The following is a 10666-nucleotide window of genomic DNA, read 5'->3' as shown; positions in this document are numbered from 1 at the left end:
TGTACAACATCCATAAACGCACTGCACTGCACACATCCACACAATAGATCACGATACAGCTGCTGCTGAAGGGGCACGTTGGAGTGAATGAGAGTGTGTGTGTGTGTGTGTGGATCCTCACTGTGGCAGCGATGCTCCAGAGACCCACTGCTGGTCATATTATCATACTATTAAATGCAGCGGATTTTGTGTGGCAGCGAATCTCTAGACTGCGCTGGGAGCTGCTTGTGTAGCAGTGATATTGTTGTCAGAGTAGCCAGACTTGGACTCCGTCATTACCCTTGCTACAGCATGGTGCAGAATGTAATCTCCCCTCTGACGCTGGCTGGTTAATTGAGCTGTTTCATCAAAGAGATGGATGGAAACAGGGATTTATGTGCGGAGAGAAGGACGGACGAATGGGGATGTGCAATAAAAATAAGCAAAGTAGGATGGTGTAAGCAACATTAAAAAAAAAAAAAAAGCTGAAGGGGAAGAAGAGGAACGTCCTTTTGAAAGGCAAATCACTTTGCGTCATTTAAAGCATGGTCACTCCTTTCAGGGAGCGGAGAGAAGAGCACCAGCTAGGACGAACAAAAAAAGCAATGCCATAAGAGAAGACACCAAAAGGAAGACTTGTTTATTTAAACATAAATGCTCTAAATATTATTGAAGAAGGTTATAAGTAGAGCCCTGCAGTGCTTTGTGACATATTCATGCTTTTGCTGTATACGGTTTTTAATGTCAGGGACTGGCCCATTTCCAAATGCCTTTAGTCCAGCAGTGGAAGTCGGGAGCTGTGTTGTGTAGGAGGAGAGGAGTGATTTGCTCTCAATATGCCAGCTAGGAGCAACTCCAGAGTAGAGCAGCACAGCTCTGGCCCTTCAGCCCCTCAGCCACCTGTTATTGCCTTGGGGCACATTTGTCAGTCATCCCGCTCACCAAACGCAGATATATGAACACACACAAGCAGAAACACATCTGTAAGGCACATCCTCAGCAACCCAAACAAACACTCTGCAAATACACGCTGCAGAGGTCCTGTTGCAGTGCGCCAAATTAAAGATTCTCTAACGTTGCCTACACAGTCTGATTACTTAAGCGTCTGCGACTGATCAAAGATCACACTCATCACTTTCTGGGGATTCAGCCATTAAAGCAGCAACGGGGTAAAATAAGGGTTATGAGGAAACGCTCGCTCCTAGACTGAAGTGTCAACAATAACACTTTCAAGTCTGAGTTTCTTTTTATCCTCTTTTGAGAATAGCGGTTGTAAAGTTACAAACTCACAACTGCAGATTCAAAGGCTTGTGGTGAAAGGCTCCCTTGAGTTATCTTCTAGTGTGTGTGTGTGTGTGTCTTTTCGATGCTGTGTGTGTGTGCGCGTGCACTGTTCAGCATCAGGATCCTGTTCCTTCAGGATGCTGTCAAGATGGAGAGTGAGCCCCCCCTTCCCCTTCCACCAGCTGCAGCTCGGAGGCTGTTTGATTTAGACTGTGCAGATGGGAGTCGACCCACTGGGTGTCAAGTAGAGGATCGTGTCGACATGCTGTCAGGGTTTGGTGGGGAATATATTGTGGTGATTTAGGGAGCCAAGGGTCAGATAGATTGACAGGCCAGCAGGGGTAAATTATTATGGAAAAGTGAGGAGGAGGAAATGAAGCGAGCAAAGGGGAGAGGGAATTTTGCAAAGGTAAGGTGAGGCAGAGGGGGGGCGAAACCATAAAGATGTGAAGGACTGATTTAAAAGGCAGGAGGATGGGAGGAGATGGGATAAATATGAAAGTTGTACTGGAAAGTAGAGAAGAGGCGTTGTGATCTAAAATCACAGTTCCCGCTCTTCAAACCTTTAAACATGGCTAATCCCTCGGACGGCGTGACCGTCTGTAGAGTCGGGGGAATTCCCAATGGGACGGCTCCCATTCACCTCTCCTTTGGGCCGCCTGGGTGGGGAAAAATGACTTTTTCAAGAGAAAATTACATTTTCTTCACAATGCCCATTCTACCATCTACCATCGCAGTAGATCAGATGGGATTTACCATCTGAAGGAGTTACCCCCTCCCAAATATTCAAGTCCGTTGGTGATTATGGAGAACAGGAAGAGGCCGAGAGGAGCTGAAAAGGCTAGGCTCAAAAAAAGAAGGGAGTTGGAGGAAGCTGTCAAATGTGCTGAGTTAACCTGTTTACCACAGGATAGATCCCAGATGCAGCCTGTAAGCAGACAGCCTGCATAGACTATAAGGCTAGCACAATTGATATAAAACCAATTCATATAATAGAGGTGACTAGCCTAGTTTATTTCGTAGAGCCCAATAGGTACACGATGAATCACAGATGTCCTACCGTTATAAGAAGAACATAAATGGTTCCAGGATGATCTGTGTAACATTGAATTACTGCTTTTAATTTAATGTTTTTGTAGCATCAGAGCAGCAGATAAGCCCATCAGACACTGTTGAACCTGATAAGCTTGGACAGAGGGGACAGGTAGAGAATAGTCTTAACAGAGTTAAGTCATTTAAATTAAGTTATTCATGTCTAGTGTAAAATATAACACGCGGAGAATAGACGAGATAGACTCTATATCCTATCAAGACTGAATATATCAGCATGATGGTAGCTAGCCTAATTCATTTTAGCCTGTCAAGTCAAATAGTCTAAATTGTGCATCACAAATATTAATTATAAACTATTGATATGTAATATATAATTGTAAAAAAAGAAACAACCCCAGAATAAATTCCTCCCCTGTGGAAAAAAGCCCCCACTTCATGTTGCTGCCTTTGAATGTCTTGTTTTTTCTCCTTCCTCCAGTCTTTCATGTCGTATCAGTATTCATACAATGATCAGACAAAACCGCATCAGGATCTTAATCAAAGTAATGGCTGAGGCTCCGATTAGCCTTCCCAGAAAAAGACTCAGACAAAGACTCATAAATCCACCCCTATTATACAATTGAACCTGTGACGGAGACCAAGGCCCAAATAGAGGCGTCATGTATGGAAACAAATTTAATTTGGCAGAGTGAATTACTTTATCACTTTAATATAGCTTTAGAAGTGATGGTATGGGCGAGGAGAAATGGCAGTATTCCCCTGGGTAACAAATATGATATTGGCAGTTAAAATTGCAAAACTGAAACCCAGGAGAGAAATTAATTACTGACAAACCAATAACCCAGCTGGAAGCCCAAGATATTGTGGAAAGAAACTCTTTAAATAAGATAATTAAAAATAAAAAAAATCGTTATCACTCTATCATTACGTTGCAAATCGTTCTAATCCTGTGACTTAAATTTTTTACTCGATGTGTCTTGAAATGAAAAGATGTAAATCACACAGAATCATACTGAAAAGCTGCAAAGCAATAAAGCTGCACACTGAATATGAATTAGGGGAGATATGAAACTCTGTCTGTCCTCCCGGATGCTCTCCTCATCCTTTTTCTGTCTCTTGCAAAATTATCTCTTTGTCTCAGCAACATAGAGAATTCCCCTCAGTGTCACTCCTTGTGGACCACAGTCAGCTCTATGAAAGAGGCTTTATTGTCCACCTCAGTAGCTATAATTAGACTAAATTGACCCTCTGTCCAGTGTATTTCCCCACTGCATGTATCTGTCTCTATGAAGTCTTCTGTTTAATGTCGAAGATGCTCCTCTGCCTAATTGTGTGCATCAGTCACAATTCACAGTGACCAGATGAAGGAATTAATTATTCATCAAATACCAGTGTTGGAATATTATTTTTTAATTTGTTAAAGACAATGTAAAGTATCTTTTGATGGATTATTCATTATTCACATTAAAATTTATGTGCTATAGCTTCTAGATAGCTGCGAAATTACGCTACATTAAACTATATGAAAATCACTGATGTTGTTTTATATATACACACATATATATACATATATATGTGTGTATATATAAAACAACATCAGTGATTTTCATATAGTTTAAAATAGAGAAAAAATAGAAAATAGAGATATTTTCTAAACAAAAAATAGAGATATTTTCTTATTTTCCTTCTGATTCAAGCTGAATACAATTATAATTAAAAATTAGGCATCTTCTAATATTATGTTATTATGACATTAATGTAGCACAAGGCTCAGGTAGCGCATGAATAGCTGGTAGAAACATCTTCTAATTTTTGATTTCTTACTTTGAGTATATTTCAGAGCCTGTACTTTTTTACTTTTTACTTGAGTAAAGTTGAATCAGCACCTCAACTTTTACTGCAGTATTTTTTAACACTAGTATCTGTACTTCTGCTTAAGTACAGAATGTCTGTACTTTTGCCATCTCTGGGTTTTGTAGTCACAGTAGTGGAAGTGGCCGAGTGTTATAGCATCTCACAAACACCCTTCATTTGCATTTCATAAAGAAGTTTTGTAGGCGGGGAGGTATCTCAGCGTGTAGCATCAGCATGTAGCTCTGGACTAACATACCTTCTGAAAAATGCATTTGTAGAGTGAGTTGTCTTTAAAAATGCATTTATAAAATGTACGTCCTCTGGAGGAAAGCATTGTCTTTTTTTTGAAAGCACTGAATTTGATTTTTCCTGACTGATTTTTCTGATTTTCCTGGTTTTTCCTTTTTTGCTGGCTCCACGCTACCAAATTGAGCTCTCATCCGTCTCACGGTTGTGTTAATAAAAGCTAACACATTCGTGTGACGATACTGACAACATCTCCGACCACATTATGATACTTTGGGGACTTCACATATCATCGCCCCATTGTGGCTTTCATTACACTGGCTGTTTATTAAGAAGACACGGCCTCGTTGGTTTACTAATTTATTGATTTGTTGCTAAGAAGCTGGCTGCATTTTTAATGAAATTTGGGTTTGTGATATATCTCAGAACTGTAGGCTACATCTGCACTGTTGCTTTAAGTTACATCATGCAGCTCCTCTGAGATTTTGAGAGGGTTTCTCAATGCTTCTAGAATTTATTCTTCACCTCTCTTCTTGTTTTCCCTTCGGACCGTTCTTCTCAGTGTCCTTGGCATAACTTTCATGCCAGCTCATTTGTTTCCCATCATAACTGGATACACTTTTAAACAGTTTAGACAGACAGGCAACATTTTACTTGTACAAATGTATCTTTTGCACAGTTAGTATTTCATAGACGTGGCTGAATGTTTGAAATGATGGGGAGCCCGTTTGCCACACGACATGCATAATCTGGAGCACAGACAATCCGCTTTTCTTCAGACATTAAGGTAAGTGTGCTGGATGCCGTCCAGTGACGGAGTCGCACTCTCCATTTTCTCACATTTGAAATACAGTGTGCTTTGAGTGTTTTGAATCCCTCTGAAGGCTTATTTATTTGGAGTGTTGACATTTAAGTGTATTGATTTGCTTTCACTTGCCTCATTCTCGCGGTACTCCTACACCTCATTTGAATGAGCCATAACTGAAATAGATGGGGCATGAAGCGCAAGCATGAGGACAAACTTGCACTGAAACGGCATCTTCAAGTACTTCCGGCGATGCAAGTATCAGACTGTCTGTATCTGTGATGGAAAATGTTGGTAAAAACCATTGCTTATGTCTGCACGAGAGCAGTTAATCATGATGTACTTGCAAAAATAACATGTGAGACAGGAAAAGTGTGGTTGAAAAAGAAACCAACAGTGACACTAACTGAAAACATGATGCAGTGGTGGGAAAGGTTGAGATGAGATAAGAAGTAATAAGGATACGATCATACAGTTCTGGCACGTCTGCACATTGAAGTACTCGTAAACACTGTGTAACTCAGGATGCGACTCCCACTCCTCGCTTCAAGTAAAACTTGTTGAAAATGCGATTCTGTGACTCTGTGGTCATCGCTTAAATGTTTGATAAAATTGCTCCCAACAATCTGTCTTCTCTTCATGTCTCAGTGATGTTGTGACTCTACTTTCTTGGAGGCGTTTTATCTGCTGTGTCAGGCATGATATATTCATTAGGGTTGGATTACAGAGAGTGGGAAAGGATCAGGTTTTGAGTGGGTTGTAATCCCCATACACAGGCCTAATTTAATCTTACCTACTGTGCCATCCTATTACACACTACACCCACCGCATGTATTCAAGTGCTGGCCGGAGGGGAGCAGATGGGGGGCATACAGGGTTAAAACAGGGTAACGTCAGACAAAAGAGTGTGAGACAACGAGGACGGATCGTAAGAAAAGACCTACGGAGAAGGAAAATTGATTATGAACAGCAGGAGAGAAAAAATCAAATGCAGAGGAGAAAAAACGCCGAAAACATCAAAGAGAAAAGAATTATCTGGTAGATGAGATTTGGTGAAAGGTGTCCAACTATAATGGTTGCTGGTTTCTTTCCTGCATGAGCAGGCAGAAGACATTTCTTACAAAAACTGTTTATCTGCGAGATTTCATTTTTATGTAATTAAAGACTTTAAATATCCCTCCCGCTATAAGACTGCAAATCCATCACACTGTGCTAGAAATTATTCATTGCATTTATTAGAAATTCTAAACAGGGATGTCTAAAGAGTTAGTGAAGGAAACTGCTTAGGCATATTTTGTTTGGCAACTTCTCCTATCTGCCTTCTGCCCAGTGTATCCAGGGATGCTTCGCCACCTCATTATATTTATTTGGCCAAGTTGCAAAATAATTTGCATGCCACAGAGACTTTACACAGCGACGAGAGAGGGTTTATATAATGTAACCTAACTTCTGTTGTTTTTGCTACCATTTCTGACCTACATCCCTCTCATCATCCATCCGTATCTGCTCTTAGCCAGAATAAAATAGGCCACGCTTCCCTGCTACACAATCCACACACTATCTACCTGAAAAGGATCCTGTATGTGAAACTGTTCTTCTTATTCCCCCCTCTTTGTTTTTAAAATCAGGTTGGTGTTGCAGTCGTTTCAGTCTGCTCTCTGAATTGATTAGGGGTAATTGGGCAGAGCACTACAGAGAGCCTCTCACAGGCCCAAGTTGCAATAACTCAACTCTATATTTTGCTTTAAAACTGTCTGTTTACATCAGCCACTGTGCTCTTCCTGCTGAGCAGTGTTTGTGGCCAAACTCACAGGGCGCACTTGGTGCAGCTATTTTGTAAACCATTTGTTTAAATCTTTACTGAAGAGAGGATTTACTTGTGTAGCAGGACGCCGTGAGGATTGTTAATGTGAGGAAAAGATGAAAGGGACAGTCCCCAAGAGAAAACGCAGGAGCAACAAGAAGAAAACAACACAGCTTTATTCAGGGGGGCGCGTGCCACATGCAGGGAGATGAAGAGGGAACGGATGCGGAGCATAAACAAACCGCATGGAGATGGATAAAGAAACTGGAGAGAATAGACCGAGGGTCTGGACATTGTTAATGAGCTTAACGAGGTAATTACACGCAAACGCAGAGACCTCATCCTCCAGGCACTCACGCAGGTTGGGAGGGGAAAGGGGAAGCAGGTGAGAGAGCTGGCAGAGAAAGAGAAGACCTTTGTTATCAGTCACCTTTTAATCGTTTTGATTGAACAATTAAAGTTTGATCCTGCTCAGGGCGTGCGTAGGAACTGCGAGAATGTGGAGGTTGAGATGGAAAGGCGCTGAGAGAAGATAAAGAGGAAAAGACACAGGGAGCAGAGGGAGATGGGAGGGTAAAGGACAGAGAGCCCGCAGCGATTAAAATGTCACCGCGAGCAGAGGCAGATGCACACCTGTCAAGCACAAATTCGCCTGCACACCTGCAGACTGAACAGACAGCATGCGCTCTCTGCTGGAATGACTTTAATTCCCAGTATGCATCTTCCACCTTCATATGTCTCTCTAGATGTTTTTCGATGCTAGTCCCCCTCCATAATCCTACGTGTCTTTTTGTTTCTCCAGACAGTTTATGTTTTATTTATGTATGCAGCGAACGCTGTTTTGACCAGTCTGTGGTTCAGAAGGGGGACAAATAAGCCAACAATAAAACGTTCGTGACAGGGCTGTTACCAGCTTTGCAGCCATCACACACGCGTCGCTTCCTGTGCTTCGACCCCTCGGCCTGCCTGCGGGGCCCGTCCGCCTCCACAAGTGTCAGGACAGCTGGTTTGTCCTTTCAGTTTCAATAAAGGAAAGATGTCTCAGAGTTATTTGAGACATGTTGTCATGCAAAACCTGTGTTTGTCTGGCTAGTTGTAGCAGGCGGGAGTTGCTGACGTGTGTTGTGGGTGTCCTATATAGAAACCAGCAGAATCAGCGGGTTTTAATCCGTACTATCATGGGGTGAAGATGAATTAGATATCTGCCACTGTTGCAGGGGATTTAGTGTACCAGAGCGTTACCCCGGGTCTTTTTCTCTATGAGAAAACATGTATCGTTATGCTCTGCATGCTTAGATCAACAGTTGGTATGCGTGCACATATAGACGTGCATTGTCAGAACATGTTCCTCAATGAACATAGCATCTTGTTGTTTAGCTGCAGGCGAAGGTTGCTAGAGTGTTCGGTGCTTCCCTGTGGCCTTTCTCTCTCGCTGTTTTCCTCTCCTGCTCTCATTGGAATTGGAGACAAACTCTTTCTGTCACCTTTCATAACTGAAGCAAAATGGGAAGGAAAGAGATATGAGAGACTATTTTAGGGACAAGGCCAAGGCTGGGGCCTTTTTGTTTATGGGGCAATACCCCAAGTGGATAGGGAAAAGAAAAGTGATGTGATGCAGGAGCAATGAAGCAAGGAAGATAGGAGCTGCAAAAGAGATGAAACAGCATCCTCACTTCTGTCTTTTTGTATTTATTTATTTTTTGCTTATTCACTCTGTCTGCCTCCTGGAATAGATGATATAAAGCCAGATATGCTTGTCACTCCCTTTAAATGTCTGACGGGAGATGACGCAAACAGGCTGATGCGCACACAGCCGAGACAGAACAGGTTGTCTGTTTACCCTCTTTCATATTGCGCCTCGCTGAAAATTGATGCACGCGCCGCAAAATGTCACGTCCTTGATCTCTTTGCACCACTACACACTGGTGCGTGGAGGGGCTGGAGCTGTGCAGAGACGCGGGGAGGGGGATTTACAGAGGGGTCTGCAGAGGAAACAGGGCTGTGCGCCTCAGATAACACTGCAGCCTTTGATGGAGCCTGGCCCTTCTCTGTTGGAGAGCGCAAGCTGCTCCGCCTCAGATACATCCCCACCTTGGACTCTGCTGGTAATGATTGGATTTAGTTACAGAACAGAAATGGTTTTCTGATGATAATGATAACAGATGCGAAGGGAGTTAGTCAGCCACTTAGGGTCGAGGGACCGTATCGATGCTGTGCCAGCCTGCAGATTTCCCCTTAGACTCCCCTGCCTCTCGCAGGCTTGATAGAAGCTGATGGTGGAGGTTGATAGAACGCTACCTGTAATTGCATTGTGTATGATCCTAGAAGGGTGGCTGTAATGAAGATGTAGTGCAGGATAGCTGCATTCCACAAAGCAGCAGAAGCTTGGTAGGGGGTCTGGGGGAGTTTAGAGAGAGAAAAGGCGTGGTTTTCTACTTATAGCACGAAGCAATCAACAGGGAGCAGGGAACTGACAATAGAAGGGTAAGAGAGACAGGAGTGGAATTAAAAGACTTAAAAGTTGACAGCCGGGAATGATGAACTCTTTCAAGTGTTGGTAGCATGTAGACAAAACGAGAGAACTGGAGAAAGACGGGAGATCGGGGAAAGCGCAAGTGAAGGCGACACGCAGGAGACAGAAGATGAAGGTAGCGAGTATAAAAGTGCACATCTATGACGAAGGAGACAGGGGATGGGGGGGATGGGGTGAGGAGGATGAACATGTGGGAGGGGGCAGGGAGAGAAATATTTGCACTGTGCCAGTGAGCTGGAGTCAAGAGGTTGTCATGGTGATAGTGAGGTGAGAAAGGAAAAGGGAGGCAGGGGTATTGACACCTACACACACACACACTGAGAGACACCCACATATAAAAGCTCATACACACAAACTACAGCAAATAAAATTCGTCTTTCACAAGAATACTGACCTGTCACATCTCAGGTAAACAGACTTTTTCACGGGGACGCACACAGAGTGGGTGTGCACGACTAAGCTGAGGTCATGTATGAAGCCTGGTAGTCATATTACTATGCAAACTCTGTTTCCCAGATCGCTTTGCTTTCTTTTATCCTCAATCAATCCCATTTGAATGGCATGCAAATCCTTTGAAACTGACTTTAGCGTTGCCTTTAGTCTGCTGCTGCATGCACCTGCCTGTGTGTCGGTGTGTGTATCTGAGCCTTTCTGTGTGCGCAACAAGCAGCTCTAGTCGGGCATGTTTGTCTGAGCCTGTGCACATACTTACATAATAACCATCTGTAGTTTCATATAAATATTAAAAACGATAAACCTACAGAGGCAGCAGAAGGAAATGTCAAAATTTGAGGATTTTTTTGGGTGTTTAAGAGAGTCGTTTTTACAGTCTGGAACCCTGTAAACATAACAGCTTGCTACGATTAAGTCACAGTTCTTTCTCCTCCTAAATAAAATCAGCTTCACGTTAACTGTTAGGAATTCATCAGACTCGGCTGAAACCATCTTCAGTCCTTATTGACTAAACCAAACGAGTGACTTGCCTTGGTAGTGTGGGGAAAAGGTTGGGTGTGTAAAAGGAAAAAAAAAGCAAGCACAGCAGGAAGAAAAAACATTTCCATATTGAACAACAAACAAATCAATACCACTGCTCGTTGGTAATGCTGGC

Source organism: Diplotaxodon limnothrissa, linkage group LG20 (assembly GCF_057381915.1).
Source record: "Diplotaxodon limnothrissa isolate DT_005_m linkage group LG20, D_limnothrissa_male_GT1.1, whole genome shotgun sequence".
NCBI classification, from domain to species: Eukaryota; Metazoa; Chordata; class Actinopteri; order Cichliformes; family Cichlidae; genus Diplotaxodon; species Diplotaxodon limnothrissa.
This window is presented reverse-complemented; position numbering follows the sequence as displayed.